This window comes from Lepidothrix coronata, unplaced genomic scaffold (genome assembly GCF_001604755.1).
Source record: "Lepidothrix coronata isolate B3197 unplaced genomic scaffold, Lepidothrix_coronata-1.0 Scaffold131, whole genome shotgun sequence".
Taxonomy (NCBI): Eukaryota; Metazoa; Chordata; class Aves; order Passeriformes; family Pipridae; genus Lepidothrix; species Lepidothrix coronata.
This window is the reverse complement of record NW_016690311.1, coordinates 266,768-283,540: the sequence shown is the minus strand read 5'-3', so window position 1 is coordinate 283,540 and position 16,773 is coordinate 266,768. Positions and strand designations below refer to the sequence as shown.

The window sequence follows — 16,773 nt, the reverse complement described above, 5'->3', positions numbered from 1 at the left end:
CTGTATCTTTTTGATTGTAAAAGCTATCTTAACTATTTCACACAGAATCAATAATAATAAATAAAACAAGACCTTCAGACACTACATACAAAGACTATATGTAAACTACATTTCAAAGACTCAGTCTACTTTTACAGGTTATTAATATGCATTGTGATTACTGTACTTTTGTAATTCAGATTCCATCTGGTTTTACCTCATGTTCTAGAAAATGCATGTTTGGATAGAGATCTTGAGTATCCATCTTACTGGCTGCAGTGCCAAAAGAATGGATGGGAGAAGTGACATGCTATGGAGGCTGATAAATAGAGATGCAATAGCATGAAAATTATGGTTATGAATAAAAGATTTATCCTCGACCCCATGATTTTTTATATCGTTTATATCATCATAGTAGACAATTTTCCACTGTCACTTACTCCTCGCTTGCGAGATCCTTCACGGGAAAAGTAACTGATACTTTCCAGTCAGGAACACCAGCAATTGTTCAACAGCTAAACCTGGCAGTTGCATGAGAAATGGCCATAAACAATGAGCTGGAGCTGCTCATCCGGGATCATTTTGCTTATATTGATCTCTTGCCAGTGTTTGCATAGAATAAAGTATCTTAGCAGTTTGTAGTATGGAAATAAATATAAATGTCTAAGGATGTACTGTCTGTATCCTTTCCCAAATGTTGGTGTGCCAGCAGGACACTTTCCAATTTGTTTATCTTCTTTCTTAAGTATATAAAAGCCTTTTTGTAGCAAGAATAATTAAAGTAATAAACAGATTGATTACTGGGCCCAACTATATATAAAATGAAGATCCCTAAATGTTTACTAATGGCCTATTGCAAAATGGCAGCATTATTCAAGTAAATCAACAAATATGTTCCCCACCAATAACAAATAAACACACATGAGAAATGAACTGAATCCCCACTGCTTTTCCACTGTTGTGCAGCTTTACCATCATGACTGTCTCTAGTGTGGCAATGCATTACTGTGACCTGCCAGCTCTCTGATATTTAATACTACTTATGTTTGATATTGAATTTAACTGATTTTGATTATTTATGTTTGATATTGAATTGATATTGAATTTAATACTTTTCATGTTTGATTACAGAAACATAGAGTATAGACTTCAAAGTTAAAGCCCTCCTTGCACTTGAGGTGCTGTGCCCAGCTCATTACAAGAGATCCTGCATGCAACGTGCTTCCTGTCATGTAAGGTTATGAAAATCACCTTTCTGCATTAAATTCCTCAGGCTTTTCTGAGTCATGAGTGACCATTTTGGATATTTCAGAGACAAGTGATTTTCTAAAGTTGCAATACGTACTCTAATAGGCTTCCTCGTATTCTAAGTACAAAACAAATCTAAAAAACATAAATGTGAAAATTCAGGTCCAATTTATCCCTCAGACTCTAGTGGTATCTTTTTCACCGGCTTGTTTTTCTGAAGATGGGGTAAAAATATATGAACTTTCTCTAAATCTAAAAATTTTTCATCAGATTCTGTTTGACTAGGCAAAGTTTGTCCTGCACAGCTTAAGTTCATGTCATTGTGCAAATATTTATGTATCTTAGTATTCTTCAGGTATAATCCTTCACAGAAGTCAAGTGGAATGTCTGCAGTTTTTGTAACAGGTAAAATACCTGCACAGGGATAGGCTTTATATGTTGTGCTAAATATATTAAAATTCAAATGACATCTTATGGAAAAGAGACTGAAACCAAGACCCATTTATTAAACATCACATAAAAATTTTAGTGCTGCCAGAGCTAGATCCTGCTCCCTGTGGAGACAGACCACAGCAAAAGGTAGAAATGAGAAAGAAGGTATTAGGAAAAAAACTCAGCAACTTTCTTTTACAGTACAAGAACTTGGCTATGATTTCTCCTCAGTGTCCAAGGATGGGGCTGCACTCCTTCAAACACTGCAGCTTCCAGCTGAAATAGTCTGTTACTGAGTTTCTAGATATGCCATTATCTATATCCTATTCTCATGCCAGCAGTGAATTATGCTACCAGATCGAAGCACACGCTGCTTCGCTTCCAAGCAGAGAGAGGCTCCCTGTACCTGTGCATTCCAGACACTGAGCGAGGAACGAGCCAGGACTGGAGAATCCTACCCCATCTTACAGCAACCACAAAATACATCAGCTAAGACAAGCCTTTCTGCCTACTCCCTGCCTGAGTGGAATGCCAGTCTAGATTAAAATTCTGCCTGTAGCTTATATTCATTCTCCTCTACCAAATATAAAATTCTCCTCTGCGAAAATAAAAGAAACACTTTTTTCCCATCGCTTCTTTAGGGAAGCAAACTGCACTGCATTTAAATGTTCCCATGTGGCCTAATGTTTGTGAGACTGGAATTTTTCTGAATGTTTCTGTTGCCATTCTGCTGGCAATCAGTCCAGGCTTTCTGTCTTGCCAACTAAACGATCTTAATAGTACTATCTGTTTCTTGAGTAGCACCATTTTTCTCTGTAATGCTCTACTTGCTTCTCATGTTAATTTTGTTTTGCTTAGAAGTTTCTTGTGATAGCGATACAGTTTTGCTTTGTACTCTAATCTTTTTCACAAAAAAAAAGTATGAAAGCAAAACAACCATTTAAAAGCCTGTGAATTTCTCTGTTGAATTATTATGTTCCATCTAGAAGATGAGCGACTTCATAATGAATCCAGTTGGGAGGCTTGTAAAGGACTGATTTTAAACCTCAAATATCTTGGTCTTCCCCTGGAATTTAGCAATGTAGCTTTTGATTCATTCATGCAGCTTGTATTTTCCGAAGTTTAGTCTCAGTTGGTCAGCTCTCTGAACACTTGCTAGGGAGCACAGAGAAGACACAGTCACAGAGTACTGATGAAGGTGAAAGCAGAGTGGCAGCCAACAGTTTATTACTGTGAACCATCAATAAACCCAGATACCTTTAGATTCTCCCTCTGTCCAACCAGCAGTAGTGGCACTTTTACTGACACCCCAGTTTGAAATCCTTTCCTTTCCCCAAAGGAGTGATATAAGTGGGAATAAAGTGACAAGACTGTGCTGAGACTGTGACATTGAGTGCTGTGAATTTTTGTCAGTCTTTGCACAGGGCCATCCTTCTTCTGCTACTGCCTTCCTACTTGCTGACTACATTCCAAGATTAATCCAGGTGTGAGAGCCACAGGCTAACAGAGAAAACTGGTCATGGTCTTATGTTAGTCAGGGAACATCTATTCAAAACTTCATGGGCTTCTTATTGAAAGAACTGTAAGACAGGTCTTACGTGCTTTATTAATACTCCCAAATATAAACAAGAAGACATATTACCCAAACTATTGCTAATACTAAAATAATGTCAGCAAACAAAAAGCATATTGACATCGAAGCAACTAGCCAACACATGACTATCAGACTGTAGCTAAGTTATCCAGTTAATGCTTACAGTAATAATTTTAACACACTCTGAACAGGAGCTGAGAAAACTGTTTGGCTACAGACGCCAAATAAAGAGTTCTCCAAGTCATATTTGTGATTTATATTGGTTAAGAAATGGGACCAAACCCAAGTTTCTTAATGTCCAAAACACAATTCTGACACCTGGTGTGAAGTTTCCTCTTGCAGAATTCAGCCTATACTAAGTTTGAATTTGTACTGTGTATCTGTACTGCAGCAATTCCATTGTGGAGGCTCCCTCTTCCCTCCCAGCAGTTATAGGGATTATAGAGCCAGCTCCCAGTTGGACAGTGCCTTATCTGGCATAGACAGCATGAGGTGGGACCAGGGAGAGACTACTCTGTGCCCTCCTTCATCCCCACCAGCAGCCCCAGAGAGGCAACTGTCCTTGCAGCTGTTCAGAATGATCTTGAGGAACAGTAGTTTGATGATTCCCATTTACCAAAAGTACAGTAATAATATCAGTTCCTTATGACTTAAAAGGTCAGAATATGCTGTAATAAAAATTACTATGAGAGAGTATTTTAGTACTGTTTGAAACTTGTTCCTGTGTTTTCCAGCACCTTTTCTTTGCTGACTGCAGAGGTGCTCCCAGAGGCACGTGCATACACAGTTTATGAAACCTACAGTCACTTTCAAAGCTCCTCACTCACCTGCTAAAAGCAATCACCAGAGAAAGCAAACAAAAAAGGAATCTAAAAATATTGGAATGTCCCTTACTTACTCAAAATAGAGCATAAAGAGGAAAACATGAAATATGTAAGTTATCAGGAGCGTGGAAACTGTTCAGCTTTCTCAGTTTTTTGTGGTCTTGTTGAGTAAGATTGTAACTGCACCGAAGGAGCTGCTGGCACAGCTGCTTTCACCATGAACGTCTTTCACAAGCACCAAGAATTGTCAGAGGATGAGTTACGTGTTTGTCAATACTTTATCATACTCAAGGTAAATTTCCTTCAGGTAATTTATGGATTCAAAGGACAAGCTCTAAGTTGGGGCAGCAGAATTTGATTAAAAACAGTAACTGATTTAAATCGGTTTTATGTGATTTAGAAAAAAGGTCCTTAAATGACATTGTGTCACTGACATATGGAAATTTTATAAAAATCACTCACGGGAAGTGAATCCATAGCTATACTTAGTCCTTCAATGTTAGTCCATCAACCAATTTAAAATATATTTGAGCTAACCTATGAACGGCTTTATTTCCAGTGAGATGCTTACGAGAGAAATTTAGAGCATTCTTCTACATAAAATGGAGCTCTAAATCAACATCTTATGGAATCTTCAGGAGGAAAAGATAATTTTAAGCTTCTCAAAATGGAATCACTTCAAATAAGAAATTTTAAATTTTATGTAGGTTCTCTAAATCCCTATGTGCCATACTGCTCACACAGAGCTTGTCTGGAAGACTAGGCCTAGCTTGCAAAAGCCCAAAAGTTGTAACCATGCTTACCTAGGCTGCTTCAAGGGCTGTGAGGATCCTCCAACTCTTCTGCCTTTTGTTTCTTCCTTCCTAGTAAACACAATACTTTATAAGTGATATACTCAGTACATCTTGAAAACATTTTATAATTTCTTTTGACGTGCCATGTCATACTGTGTGCCAAAACAACAGTCATTTTCCCTTGATTCTGCAAAAAAGCACTCCACTTTGATGTATGCCCTTGATAGCAGCACAACATGAATATTCTTTGCATTAACATTCCCATCTATTGTCTAACAACTTTTGTAGATAACATATGTGATGCTCAACCCTTACTTTTATATTTAATTATTGTAATATGTGTTTTAGTTGCTGTGGTTCCTCACAAAACTGCCTAGCAGATTTTGAAGGTTGAGTTTTCTGTAGTACATGAAAGTTTCCTTGTGCTCTTTTTTGTGATAAAGATCCAGTTCTTTTTATATCAAAATGATCTTGCTTAAGGTTTTCGTTGCTCCTTTAGTTAAACAGGCAACATATACCATCTTGTTTTTTTTTCAAGAATTGCAGAAAGAATGAAAATAAAACCTGAAACAAAGTGAAAATCTTCACTGCTGTTTTCAGAAAGAGGTAACGAACAGTGATCGGAAGAGTGAGGTAAATACTGAAGTCTTTATGCACAAACCAGTTTGCTTTTCTGCCTTTCACACTGGTATTCCATGTATCATCCTCTAAAAGTCATTGAGGGTGTTCATCACATGGTATCCTTGGAAAAGGCCCTCTGTCAGCTCAGGTAAGCAGCATTCTGAGAACCCAGCATGCCCTCAGTATCTGTGCATCAGATACCTGTGAGTGTGTCCTTTCCCACCACCTTATGATTGCAACATAAACAGAGTTATACCAATAGTAAGGTCATTTAATAATATAAACAAATGTGGGGCTTTCCCTTAAGCTGGTGCATCAGCACTGGCCTTTTTTACCCCACTCCTAGATCATTCTTGCAATCATGAACCAGTCAGCCCTCTGAGATATCCCTTCTTCTCAAAATTGAAGGCTGATACGTCAGCTCATCTTTTCCCATAGCACATATTTTAACAGTACCAAATTAATCTAGCCCTGATCTTTTGAGGAAGGAGTATGTGACATAACTGTGAGATAACTAAACAAATTTTTATGGCTGTAGGCCAGAGTTCTAAACAGGCAACTCTCATATTTTACAGACCAGGTCAGTTTTTTTCTGCTGGGTTACCTGCTTTACATAGAAATTCCATAATAAACATACAGAGGTGGTGGTAAAGAAAAGAGGCATAAAGCTCTTTCTTCCTTCATTTATGTTCCTTGGATGATTTTAAACATATCACCAATTTGTGTTTTTAGGCTAGAGGCGTTGTGCAAACTGAAAATACTTGGGGTTAGAAGGGTCCTAAATGTTCTCAAGGCTGTATGGAATGAATTTTTAAGAAGAAAATTCTGTCTTCCTGAATGGCACACAAACTGTTTTACTTAGTGCCAAAGTTGAGGAGGGTGCAAAATTTCATGAAGTTGAGTATCTTTAGAGATTTATTTGCTACATGTTCAGCATATTAACTCAAAATAGTGTATTTCAGGGCTTTTTAACATGAAGAAACATACTCCCAAGGTTTTATACTCTTTGTTTCTTGCAATTCTCAAATTTGACCTAGATTAGAAACTTAGTCAACAATATGAAATAATTAAGAATAGAATGGAAGAAGGTGAAGAAAGGTGAAAAAAATCTGAGTCTGGATATAGCTCTTACAATTAGAACATTTAGTGTCCCTTGTGTGCACTGAGTATCTTCAGTTGCCAGAAATACTTGTGTAAAAAATACATTAAGGAATTTCATTGCTCCTTAGTTTCAAACCACAAAACTGGCATATTTGAAAGAGAAATTTCCCAGTATCGGGAGACAAAGACTGGTCTTTGTTCGTTCAAAGGTACATTGTTAACATCTAAAGAATTTCCTAATTTATGTGGTCTGTACTGATTAACTTCATTCTTGACAGAGACAGCTGCTATTGCATGTGATGACAAATGAGACTCCCTGCTATGCTGCAAAGTTTTTTGACTAAATTGGCTGGTTTCCTACTAGTCTCAGTGGCCACAGAGAGCATGAAAAAAACATGAAAGACAGACCCCTAAGGAGTTAGAAAAATATTAATGGTTTCCAATTTTTTTTCCTTCATATTTACTAGTCAGCTGAAGGATTGGGCTTACTTTATGGTGTTTTTTAGCTGTTTTGCTGTTCCTAAAATTTGAATTCAAGTTATCAAGCTGTGTTGATTTGAAAATTGGTGTTTATATTTTATTAATTGTATTGTGTGCTATGACATATGTCTATGAACCTGCATCAATTAACCAGTTCCTTTTTTCAAGATATGAGTGTTGTTTCAATTATCCTTTCGAAAGTTTATTTGTGACATGCTGTAATTATACCTTGCACATACATTTTGTAAAGTTCCCCATTGAACTGAGAAACTGTGCACTGTGTTCACAAAGCCCAGCTCGTTGTGTTTGCTGCATTAGGCGTGCTGTGAAAGCTTGTCCCTCGTGCTCCAAATGTAAATTGGACAGAGTTAATTGCACCTACTGCTGGTGAGCAGGTTCAGTGAGTGCCATTTCCACAGGGAAATGTGCCCACACTTCTCATGCTTAGATGTAGCTGTGAGTCCTCCTTCAGATATGCTTCATTATGGGCAGAGAGAGACTTCATGGCCAGTGCTTCTTATGGCAAACAAACCCATTTTGTGGTTTACTTGGCGATATAAACCTGGAAATATTTTTCTGTGTTGGATATCTAACGTTTCTCATTACTTTCCGTGCGAAGCCCACTTTCCAAAACACAAGTGCTGAAACTCTTAAAGTAAAAGCAAATTATACTCTTCTGCTGTTTGTAGATTCATTCACTTGGGAGAGAGGTATGACATGTAACCTAAAGAGAGGCTGCAGTTCTGTGGAGCAGCTGCAGTTGCTCAGGTAGCGAAGAGGAACGTTCAAAAAAAGGATGTGGTGCTCACATTGAAAATACAGAACCATTCGTGGATGCCTTGTGGGTGCAGTCATGGGAAATGCAGAGGGTGTGAACTCAGCAGACATCTGGTGATGACAAGCTAGCAGAGAGGAATTAATGACTGGCTGCACAGAAGGGCTGCTTTGGTTCGATGCAGGGTCGTTGTTACTCTGCCAAACCCATGAATATTCTTCCCGGTTTTGAGAAAAGAGAGATGACTAAGAGCAAGTTAGAAAAAACGGCCAATCAGTCTTAAAGAAGTAGTTGGTGAGTTTGCCAGTGGATAATACATTGTGGCTTGAAGAAAATACTTAGTGAGAGGACACCTGAATCACAGTAACAAAGAAGCAGCCATGGGAGTGATATCCTACGAGTCCTTCAGGCCCAGACTCCCTAAAATAGCAGTAATCCAACACAATATAATCTCTGTATCCCATCTAAATAAAACCAACAAAAGATAGCTTTAGAATTGAATACCAAAGAAAGAAAACAGTGAAAATTTCTTTAGAAAGTCCTATGATGCTTTGTTGCTTTTCTCATGGGTTCCTTTTGTGAAGGTCTCTTCTCACAGAATCTTGAGGGTTGTGAATATCATTTCACATAGAAAGAAGAAAGAAACACACTTCAAGTTTTAGAACCCAGAAACAGACTATGAGAAGAATCTCCTTGTTACATGACAAAACTGCCAGCTTCTGATTCACTAATACCATTTTTACTTCTTCAGAACCACTATGTTCCTACTTCTTGGATACACAACAAATATTAAGGCAAAAGGCAGAAGAATGTTTGAAAATACATGCTGTGTAACATCACAGCTCTGAGACTTGTAATTTAAGATAATTTAAGATAGTTTCATATTGGAAACCAGAGAATTCACTGAAAAATAAATACAATTCCAATCCATCACAGAGGCAGACAGACTTTCCTATATCACTTTGGAGGTTAAACACCTTCTATGAAGACTTTACTTACTGAAACTCTGACATTGGCAAAGACAAGATATTAAAGATTTGTGCTCCTGCTGAGGATTAAAGGGAGGAAAAATTTGTTACTACACAAATATAAAGCAGCTCAGTATAAAGGAACAAAGTGAAGTACCCCATCAAACAAATAAGCAGCAGTGACCTAAAAGAATGTTTTCCTGGGATCCCTACCAGGCTTTTCTTCAAGAGATTTCATGCTCAGCTGAATGTTAGAAGCAGATTATCTAGAAACACACTTCACTTCTGCTTATGGATTGTATTTGTTTTTCTCTGTTAATAAGAGAATATTAAAGCTGTATTTTTGTAAGCCAAGGCTTTTGCTGTAGCAGTAGCCTACCTCTTCCCACGTTTCTTACAAATCTTAGCAGTTGTAAGTATTTATGTAACACATAATCTCTGGTTACAGACAGGGGTTGCAAAGTTAGAAGTGGAGAATTATGTCTAGAGCTATTCAAAGAGATTAGAATTTGCAGTTTGTTTTCAACACTGTTAAATAACAGTCAGGGTTCACGGTTTGGTTTTTTTTTTTTTTTTTTTTTTGGTTCTTTGTTTTTTTTGGTTGGTTTTAAAACTTTCTGACATATTTAAGCGGATTTTCTGATGTGCTGCTTTACTGAAATCTCTACTTTTCCAGCATATACCCCAGTACAGTGCTTGTTTTCATGGAATCACGAGCGTGGCCCTGGAATAACAAAACAGTCTTAAATTCTTATCTTTGCCCACCAACCTCAAAAGAGGCAACGTTTTTGTATAGTAGTTTAAAATACTGAGTAAACAAGGGATAACACACATAAAAGCATACATGAGTGTATTTTCATCAGGGTGTGATGGGCACATCATCTCACACAGTGTCCCTTGATTTGGAGAACTGTCTGATGGTCTTTGCTTTTACAAGTGATATGGTCTCCTTAACAACTTATGGCAGTAAAGCATGTCAGGGAGGGAAAAGTATGATCCCTACAGGGTGGGATGAGCTGAAAAGTCAGATAACTCAAAGAAAGAAAGGTGATGCAGATTAGGCTGTTGAAGCCAAGACACAGACTTTACTGTTTTCATGTTCCTTATGACAAATGGAGTCAGTTTTGGGAAATGGAGTCACTGGTAGTTGCCTGCTGTACTGTTATTTATTAACTCAGTTCAGTGAGTTCAATAAGACATCAGGAAAACTACCAAATCAGTGCAAGGTAATAAAACCAATGGGCAACTGTAGTGTCATTAAAACCAGTAGGACTTCATGCTAGGACTTCAGGAACATAAAGAGAGTGAAAAATTATTACACTGAAATTAGCATTTGCAGTGACTCGGTAACTTGAGGCAAAGGTCTGTCTGCCATTCAGGGTGTAACTGCAGAAGATAATAATTGAGAAATAAGGTGACCCTTTGATGGCAAAATACTTCACTAGATATGGGAATTGTACACACTGTGTTTTCTTCTGTAAACAAAGTGAGTGCTCAGTATGTTTCTCAGGATCAAGTGGATATAGGAAGAGCAGCCACTGCTGGATTCTCGGTTGCCTAATCCTAGAAGACAGGTGTATGGACCGTAAAAGGGACATATCTGGGGGAGCTCTGCAGATAACAGTCTCAAGGGACCTGTCGCTGTGCAGTGTCACAAAGGGCTAACAAAATGTGTAACAGCAGGGAGAATTGATTCTGTCACTTCAGCATGGAGTGATTTTTGGGATTAGGCTGGGGACTTTGCTGTATGGGAGTACAGATACCTAGGCATTACTCACAGCAGTGGCATAAAAAGGCAGTCTTGGCTCTCTGTTGGCATTAAGTAATAATGATACTTGATACCACATTCATGAGTTGGTGACAACAATGTCTTCAATATGTGTGTACAGGGTAAGTTATGACACTTGCACTATTGGTCATTATTTGTGGCAGTGCTCATTCACACGGCAGTAGAAGTGCCTTGCATCACTTCTTAATGGTACCAGCTCCAGCAAATACATCAAACCTGTCTTTCATACTAATTTTCTTTAGAATATAAAATAAAGTTCAAGGTTTGGGCTTGAGCCCAGCATCTCTGATTGCCTGAAGCACTGGAATAAAAGTGATGTTCAGCAACTTAATTCCTCTACAGTGTATATACATAAAAGTAGCTATTTAAGAGAGCTTTCTTGGGTACCTGGCTGAAAAATGAACTCTCTACACATCAAAGGCCCATCAGAAATCTGGCTTTCTTCTATAAGACCTTGTCTTCACTACAAAAGCTCAGTCCAACCTAGCAAAAGCAAGGTACTAACTACGCTTTTTTTCCTTTAGGAAAGCGGTGGACGGAGAAATACTCGAAGGCAGAAGCTGATGATGGTGCTGGACGTGCTGCTCTGGAAGGAGCCGGTGCTTCAGAGCGCCCTGTGTGAGTCCGACACCGAACCGAGGAGCTCCAACACCCCTGTCTGTGCCAGGGAGATCAACGGGGTCATCAGCGCTGCCCGCACGGCGGCACGGGGCGGGGGAGTCTCACGGCGCTACACGGAACCAAAAATTAAAGCCACGTCAGAGGAACGTAAAACTATCGGGGATGTTACAACTCTCGCCTCCAGTGTGGTCCAAACCAGACACCTGGGCAGCAGCACAAACACGGGACACACACCGCGACATTACTTTCCCTATTTGTAATCCTGTGACCTCTTGCGATGCCAGGTCCACACAATCTGTGAGGCTCAATTTGTGAGACTTCGCCCTGCCGGCCACGGCACAGCCCCAGGTGCGCTCCTCCTCCGCTCCCCAGCTGTACCTTGCCCGTGGAGGGAGGGCTGTCACCGGAGGGTCGGCCACCGTGGCCAAGGAGCCGCTCCCCTCACGGCGGGACACTCCCGGCCGGCAGCACCGCCCTGCCCGTGCCGGCGGGGGCGGCTGAGGGAGGGTGAGACCTGGTGAGGGCGGGCGAGGGCTGGTGAGGGCGGGCGGGACGAGGGAGCACCGCCCGCCCCGCGCTGCCATAGGCGGCGCTGCGCATGCGCGTCACTGCGGGAGCGTAAGTCTCCATTTTGCTGCTTTCCCCCTCCCCTTCCCTCCCCTCTCTGCCGAGCTTCCCGGCGGGAGGAGCGGGCGCTGAGGAGAGCCGGGAGCGGAGCGCTGTGCCTGCGCTGCCCCCGCTCCCTGCGGCCGTGCCGCTCCCTGTGCCCTCCGCGCCCGCCGCCCCGGGCGGGTCCGGGGTCGCCTCGCTGCCCCTCCATCCTCCCCTCCCTCCCATTTGGGTATTGACCGCCCCACGGGAACGTTTCGCACTAATTGAAGTGTTTTATTTGGTGGGACCCCTTGCCCGCCTCCTCTCGCTCGGTGTGCGGGCAGGGACCCTCGGTCTGGGCAGAAATACAGCAAATCCAGAAATACAGGGTACTACAGCAAATCCCAGCAAAACCAAGGCAGTCATTGCAATGACCAGCCTACGTTTGGATCGCAGAGTTATGTTTAAGTTTAATGTATAAGGCACTAACGCTTAAAATCGTTATTGGTACTTTACGCGCTTTGTCCCAAGTGATGGATCAGGTGCTCTCATACCAGTTCCTAAAGGATTTGAGCTGAACGTGGGTAGGCTGGGTGAGAACGCCATAGGCAGGGCAGAGGTAGCTGTGTTTTTCCAAGGATACCACGTGTTCAAGGAACAGATTCATATCGCAGATCTTTCACAAGTCACTTCAGAAATTAATAAATTCCAGAACTAAAGAACTAAAAAACACCTGCCCTCTTCACCCCCCCCCAAAAAAAATACTCCACTTATTCTTAGTTCGAGGCTGAAACCTAAATTGTGAGCTCAGCGATGCTCAGGTGAAAGTTGCTTTTGAGACAGGAAACACAGCTTAGGCTCAAATTATTTTTGTGGGCTTTAATGTCATTAAAAATCGTTAATGATTTGACACTTAAAAACAGGAATATGCAAAGTTCAGTTCGAAGAATATGTGCACACGATATGTCAATTGTAAGCGGTTTGCAGCTTTCTGGGTATTTAGTTTTCAAATGCTGGATGTTGATGATTCAAGTAAGACATTCCAGAGCGTGTGCTAAGATCTTAGTTTTAAATTGAATCACTGAAATGTCTAATGGAAAAGTGCCGCTAAATGTTTTTCCTTTTTCCTCAGGACAAGATGTCTCTTATCTCCAATAAATAGCAGGCCCTCTGATTTCATAACCTGCTTTCACATTTCCCTTCAAATGCATTTTTAGACATTCTGAGTAGTTTAAATCTTTGAATGACAGCAGAGTACAATTCCTGTCTTTAAAAGTTACATTCTGTGTGCAGAAAAGAAATTCTTGTGCTTTTTTAATTTATTTATTAAACTTTTTTGAGTCCATTTTTCAGGTTTTTTTTTCAGTTTCTTATAATTTGTTACCTTTGTTATGGTTTATGTCTCAGTCTGAGTGCAATGAGAAGAGTGTGTTACAGAAAGCCTGTAGTAATAGTCAAATATTTTAGTTTGACAACCTTTGACTTGTATGTTTGCGTTTTCCATTGGCTTTGCTAGTGACTTAGTTAATATTTTTACATGTTGGGAAAACTGGAGGATATAGAGATGCTATGGAAAACAATGGCTTGGGTCAACTCATGTAACTTAATGTTGAGCATGAGATTATCCACTTGTCGTGCATATTACAACTGTGTACGTACTTTATAGGATTTGCCTTTTTGTAGTTACAATGTATAATCCTCTCATTCATTTTGTTGTCTGTCACATGAATCCTTTTGTGAATTTGCAGTAAATTGAATTATTCAGTTTTATACGTCATTCTTTCTTCTCCAGCATCTGCAGCTTCATTTATGTCAATTACATTTATTTATATTATTTCATGTATTTATAATTTTGTCTATTTCTGCAAGAGTTAAAAATACTGTCACTTTTCAACTGTGTCATCTGATTTATGTATAGAATGTCATTAGTGTGTGTATAAACAGCTTCAGACAAATTGGCCATGTTTACTACAGGGGCCCAAATGCTGATATATTAAGCCTGCAAGAAAACTGTTGTTGACTTCTATAGCTCAGATTCTAACATGAGACTGATTGCAAAATGCAAATTGATTATTTCCAAATATTTTGTTGCTGTGTAGTCAATGTTTCATTTTGTGCATTAAGATTAATTAGTTCTAAGTGAAACTTCAGTTGGGCAGTATAATCCATATTTTCTCCTTTTTAAAATAATACCTTAAATGTCTTGTTTGCCTTCCTGTGGCTTCTTCACTTACATTTAAATTATTCTTGCTGGGCTTCATGTTTTTGTTGCTTTGCTATTTCCATAAGCTCTAGGGGAAAATGGACGCTTTAAAGAAGGTCTTAATAAATTATGTTCATTCTTCTTGTCTTTCTCTACTATACCAGTAATTTATCAAATAAAACTGTTAGATATGTTTGGCACAATGTGTTCTTTGTGCATCCTTGTAGTTTATAACTCATGTTTTCCAAGTGCAGAGTTAAAATGTGTATGTAATTGGATTTTTTTGTTTGCTTGTTCTGGTTTTCTTTTGATTTTTTAAATTTATTTATTTTTTTTTAAGGCCTAAAACCTAACCAAATCTGGTTTTGTTTTATTTGGTGCTAAAATGTGTGCTAGGTTCTTTTGGATGCTTGAGTTTATATGAAGGAAATACGATTATCCCTAAAGCTACAGGGTAATTCTGAGTATCCATCGTGAATACCCAATGTCAGAATTGGAAACCTTTCACTCTGGAGTGTTTGTAAGTTTTTGTTGTGAAGTAGTTACCTCTTCATGTAAAAATGAGCACACATACGAAGGATAAAATTGGGTTGTACGAGAAGCAGCTTCATAATCAGCATTTAGAAAGCTTTACTAGTGAAAATGAAACCTGGGTTAGTTGAACATGATTCATGTGCTTTTGTTGTATCTTTAAGCTGGATCTAGTCCTTTTTGTGACTAACCCCTCCCTTTCTGTGTTGATTCAGTCTTGGTGGTGACTGTGCAAGTAAATGTTGCTCATTTTCTCAGAAGCCAATCAGTGACTCAGCTGTTAAAAAGAGTTTCTGCAGAACCCCTTAATTAAGACTAATTCCTCCTCCCCTTCCTTAAATGTCAAGACAGTATGTTAACTGTATTCCTACAAGGAACAGATTGGAGAGCTGTTACAAAGAGCTTTCCTCTCCTGGTGCTTAGACTGTGAGGGGAATCCCATCCCATAAAAGGACCCTAAATGGAGGCTGAAGAGACTGTGGTCCCTCAGGGACATGTGTCAGAGAGGGAGGCTGAGGTTACCCGCAGAGAGGAGCAGGTGTTCAGAAAGGTTCCTGCAGATGGTTGAGGTAACAATGAAGAAAAGACTGGGTTTGAGTGCCTTGGACTTCATTATTTTGAAAAATACAACTCCACCCTCAGAAGTTGAAACCATTAACGTAAGAAGCCCTTGAGCTACACAGCACAATGTATTAATGGTCGATTTTCTATTTTACTTGTTTGCCCTGTTTTCAGGCGAGGTACAGGAGATAAATATTGCAAACTTCATGTTTGTTTTCATGGATACTCAGCTTTAATTATGTTCATCTTTTGCTATTATGTTGATATTCCATCACGAGTGCATATCACTGGGCTGGATTTCAAGGATCTGGACAGTAATCAGGTGATTTGTTAGCTGCATTTCAATGGAATTGCTATTTATACTCAGCCAGAGATTTTGCTTTGATTGGCAAAAGGAACATTAAGGAATCATCCTTAATTCTTTAGTTAAACTTAGGGCTAAGGTGGTGTTGAAAAGAGCTTGACAAGCACAGCAATTCAAATAAAGGTAAACCAGTATTCTGGAGGCACATCTTGCAGCAATCTAATTATAATTGTGGACAGTGCATTATTGACATTTATAAGGATGAGCTTTGTTGACCAGACTCCTTTTTACTGCAAGTGATTAGAAATTTCTTTTTCCTCCTGTCTTAGTTCTTATATATAGAGTGTTGTCACAGACCAAGTAGAGTTCAAAAAAAAAAGCAGGTTTTAATAAAGAATAGGCAAACCAGCTAATACTATTTGCAAACTCAGTTTTCCTTTGTTAATACTTTATGCTTGTTAAAATCAGCTGCTGATACTGGACCTTTCCACTCTTATTTGCTTTTCCAGATCTTGGATTACTTCAGCTTGCTCCTGCCAGTTGCTCTGTTTAAGTTTCCAGTTTCAACTTCCCTGGAGCAGAAGACAGGCAAGGTAGTGTTCCACTGTACCTTTCAAGTGACATGTTTTCCTTGCAAATATTTGTAATGAAGACCAAGGTGTACAGAATGAACATTTAAAAATACTCCAGGTAAAAGTAGATTAGAGCACTGACTCCTGTGAAAAAAGGGACGAGCTTGGGAGTACAAGTAGCTGTATAAATAGTGGTGTATGTTTGCTGGCCCTGGTGCCACTCTTCAGGCAGCAAGCCCTGGATTATAGTTTATTCTTGCTTTATACATAACACAGCACAGAAAAGGTGGCTATGTTGTAGAGATTTAGAATACTGAGTTGTCTTTACCTAAGTGAAAGCTTTTGAGCAGTAATGCCTTTGGTAGTCTTGTCTTCTCCAGAGGAGTAACAGTTTCCTTCATTCTTACTGAAACTGCTCAGAAAACCACAATCCTGTCACATTAAAAAAAGAACCCAAAGTGTAGGATTCACTTAGAATAATTATCAACATGCAACTCCATAGCAGAATTAAACACTGGTATTTGCTGAAAATCAAATAGATTATCATGGCCATAAGCCCCTGGTAATTATTGCTTTCTGTGTCTTCTTAGAAGGAACTTGGAAAGGTCAGGCATATTCTAATGGTCAACAGTCAATAGATGGGCAAAATGTAGGACTTTGGGCAGATCTCACATAGCAGATGGCTAATATGTGGTTTTCCTATGTTAAAAACCCAGGTATGCTGTAAACTGTATTTCCTTTGGGGATAGAGGGTTATATTCCTTTGTGCCATGAGAAACAAGAGG

General features: G+C 39.4%; 2 long non-coding RNA genes across 3 annotated transcripts in view; one reads left to right on the top strand and one right to left on the bottom strand.

Moving 5' to 3' along the window:
* Window positions 1-11,787, bottom strand: part of LOC108503132 — a 56,079-nt gene extending 44,292 nt beyond the window's left edge. The window contains exons 1-2 of one of the 2 annotated variants that reach the window (XR_001876731.1): window positions 10,993-11,787; window positions 4,881-4,940 (exon numbers count right to left, since the gene is read on the bottom strand). This is a non-coding gene — a long non-coding RNA (uncharacterized LOC108503132). The remainder of the gene's footprint in view (window positions 1-4,880; window positions 4,941-10,992) is intronic. The other variant, XR_001876732.1, reaches the window with a different exon arrangement.
* LOC108503131 overlaps window positions 11,765-16,773 on the top strand; it is a 146,058-nt gene continuing 141,049 nt past the window's right edge. The window contains exons 1-2 of the long non-coding RNA XR_001876730.1: window positions 11,765-11,844; window positions 15,926-16,009. This is a non-coding gene — a long non-coding RNA (uncharacterized LOC108503131). The remainder of the gene's footprint in view (window positions 11,845-15,925; window positions 16,010-16,773) is intronic.